We start from the raw sequence: 4,096 nt of genomic DNA, 5'->3' as shown, positions 1-4,096 counted from the left end.
TATAGTTTATGTTTCTTATTTGATTGCAGTAACAACAATTTGGGGTGTATACTACAGTTGCATCGCCGTAAAGAAAATTGTGGTTGAACTTTGGGGTTGTAGGAACGTCAAATTTTGTTCTGGTTGTGGGAGAATGCCTGATGCACGATACTTTGTGACAAGATTACCGCCTTACAGTAAAGATAAACTTGGTGTGGAAACAGAATCAGACGACCATTCGACGGTTTCATGCATGGGTAAATAAAATTAATTTCCAGTGTCAAGCTCGTGCAATATAAAATTCTACTCGGGACAATATTCCCCAATATTCATGCAATAACCCTATATTACTCGGGACAATATTCCCCAATATTCATGCAATAACCCTATATTACAAGTGGTGCAGCAATAGGCACGTTTGATTTCATACTGTACAATTTCATTCTGTACAATACTTTTTTGAAGTTAAAGAAACTTCCAATGTCTGTCATGCTTCAGCTGAAAAAAAATATGTTTTACTCTTGCGATCAAGTCTTAGAATTTGTCACAAATCCTTTGTTGGAAGCACATGTGAGGTTGTAAAATGATTTCATTGCCGTCCATTACCGATTTTATGTGCACCTCCGATTTTCATATCCAAATTAGCATAGCTTAAAAACCCAATAAAACATAAAAATGCAAGTCAATTGTGGAGGCAATTGAATACAGATGTTAACATTTGCCGACATGTTGAAACTGGTGGAATCGTGTTTTCTTTTCCAGAGTCCAGATATTTTGTGGTCGCAATTTCATTCTTATTGGCGAAAAAATTTAAGCAAGACAACTATTATAGAAGGTTCAAGTTTAATTAATCTAGCTTACATTGAAGTGCATTAATGTAACAATAACGCAATGTAACCGTAGACTCAATAATTATTGTTACATTCGTAATTAAGCGGATCCTGACCCAACCCTGTATTCCGGCAATTAGTCACCATTTTTATTATCATTACATTTCCATGTAACCGTAGCCAGTGCCATTAAGTTCACAAGATAAGAGTTTCGTCTACTTAAAGCTCATCAATAGTGCTCAAATCAAAGCAGCACTAAAGGCCATATCAAGAACCATACCAACGTCGAAGAACATTGGTAACCGAAACATTTTAAAATTTAATGAACAGTAAGTTAACAGAACTTAATTGTTCATTTTGGCATGGGCACCTGAGTTCTGGAAAATAATTTTTTTCATGTATTCTTTGTATGAGATAAGAAGATGTGGTATGATTGTGCTCTTTATAATTTTATTTCTGGACTGTAGTCCTCTTTCTATTCTAAACCTCTTAAGGGATTGTGTACAAAAAAAATATCTATAATTTTTGTGTAAGGATGGTAAAGACAATTATTTTGTCAAAAAAGATTGCTTTAAAAGCAATCTTTTTTGACAAATTGTCTTTAACATCCTTATACATGTAAGTTTTCTTATGTTATATGCATATATGTGAGAGTTCAATTTAAATCTTATTTTCAGGAATGTAATTCTACAAACCATTGAGGACCTTTATGATGCCATTAGACACTATACACATCACACAATATTATCTTTTATATTCCATACAAAGGGAAATAATTCAGTATTAACAGCCTGAAAGTCAGTCATAAAACATCCATCAAACTGGAATGTTCAGCAGGATTGCTGTTTTAAATTTATTTACTTATGTGATTTCTTTTTGTATAATGTATAATATATGATTTTATTGTCATTTTGTCCAAATTTGATTTGGATCTCCTAATGTGTTTCTTCTTCCAATGAAATTTTGTTACAGATATTTGTTGCCGTTGTGGTCTAAAGAAACATGCTATTTTGTTGTTGTTGTTTTTTTAAATTTTTTTATCTTGTGGGTTTATTGATATTATTTTAAGTGTTTTTCTGTTTGTTTAAATTTGGAATTATTTTTTTTCCAATTTACATTTGTTATAGATTTCAGAATTTAATATTCTATTAGGGGCCAAAGAACTAAAATTCAATAAATGAAAATCTATAAAAGAAAACTCAAAATTATTTTACTTCAGCTTTTCTGAAAATTAAATAATCCTGCTTTGAATGAAATTATAGCAATAATAAAATTATGCATATCATTTTCCATTTATATTTTTACAGAAGTGTTATTTTATAAAATATATATAAAATATATATATATAAAAAACCTGTTGTTAATTATTGAATAAATTCATTCAATTTTTAATTTGAGTATATTTTTATCCCCAACAGCAAAATTTAATTTGGCATAATGATTTACCACTGTAGTCTGTAGCAACATGGGTACATGGTTTGTTTGGTTTACTCTTGATACTGTTTTCAAATTTCTTTTTTTCATATTATGTAGGGTCTTAGTATAAAATTGAGAAAGGAAATTGGGAATGTGTCAAAGTGACAACAACCCGACCATAGAGCAGAAGGCCACCAATTAGTCTTCAATGTAGCGAGAAACTCCCGCACCCGGAGGCTTCCTTCAGCTGGCCCCTTAAAATATATGTATACTAGTACAGTGATAATGGACGTCATACTTAACTCCGAATTATACACAATAAACTAAAACTAAAAATCATACAAGACTAACAAAGGCCAGAGGCTCCTGAATTGGGACAGGCGCAAAATTGCGGCGGGGTTAAACATGTTTATGAGATCTCAACCCTCCCCTAGGCCTATACCTCTAGCCAATGTAAAAAATTGAACGCATAACAATACACACATTAAAATTCAGTTCAAGTGAAGTCTGAGTCCGATGTCAGAAGATGTAACAAAAGAAAATAAATAAAATGACAATAAAACATAAATAACAACAGACAACTAGCAGTTAACTGACATGCCAGCTCCAGACCTCAATTAGACTGATTGAAAGATTATGTCTTCATCATATGAATATCTGGCATTATCCCTCCCGTTAGGGGTTAAGTATCATACTGTTTTAAAATATATGAGAAGAACATAACCTGTGTCATGCCAACAACTGTTTTTAAAAAAAAATAAATGTGTTTAGTTCTGATGCAAATACCCTATAAGTGAATCAATATTAAAGCCAAAATATGCAATCTTGAATGACCTGACAACAGTATCGTAACTATATCCCTTCTTAAAGTTTAAAGTTTTGTAAGCTTTTGAGATGAATACTGACATTTTTGTGCTTTGTAAAGAATATTACCATAAAAGATTGGATGTGAAATACCTGAACGTATAAGATGTCTGCATGTTGAGTTATATGATCTTATATTTACGAATAATTTCCTTATACCTATGATAAAATTCAGTAAATGTTTTGACTAGTTTGTGATATCGAAAACCCTGGTGTAATAATTTTTAAGTAATATATAAATTTCTCTCACTGAAATCTAATATGTTGTAAGTATGTATGTTAGTTGAAGCTAGACAGTTCATAAAAATGCATTCAGAGCAATCTAAGAGAGTTAAATCCAATTAATAGTTGAACTGTCTTCCTGAGATTATACATGCTGCAATGCAGGATTCATATGGACAGTGGGGGCATAGTTTGTTTGGCCAACTTATCAAACAGTATTCATGTTAGAGCTTGAAAAAGGGTTGTTTTTCAGTGTTTTTTCAATTTATTTTTCCAGTAAAAAAAATTGACAAAATTTGTTTTTTTTTTGTCATTTATTTATTACTTGTGGTTCAGCAACTTATCCATAAGGACTTGGAAGCAAATTTAATTTTTAACATACATTTGACTGAAGGTGGTTGTTTTCAATAAATGTCATGCCTTTTTCAACAATCCATCTCAGGAGCACCCTGATAAGTTGTTAACAGCACACTATAGTGTGTTGAACAAACATCAATATGCTTGAATAGGATAACATAATTTTTAAAATGTCCCAGTCACTACTGGATAAAATTGAGAATGTGTCAAACAGACAACAACGTGACCAAACAGTAGAAAATAGTAGAAGGCCACCAAAATAATCACCAGGAGGTTTGTATTCCAATTAAACGAGAAAATCCCTCACCTGGAGGTGTGTATTTCAATTGAAAATTAACTATTATTTTATATGTGCAATGTGTAATGGACTAATGGCTTTAAAGTTAAAACATTACAAAGTACAGTAGAATTTTAATGTGCTTAACACA

Source organism: Mytilus galloprovincialis, chromosome 5 (genome assembly GCF_965363235.1).
Source record: "Mytilus galloprovincialis chromosome 5, xbMytGall1.hap1.1, whole genome shotgun sequence".
Lineage (NCBI taxonomy): Eukaryota > Metazoa > Mollusca > Bivalvia > Mytilida > Mytilidae > Mytilus > Mytilus galloprovincialis.
Note: the sequence above shows the minus strand (reverse complement) of the source record.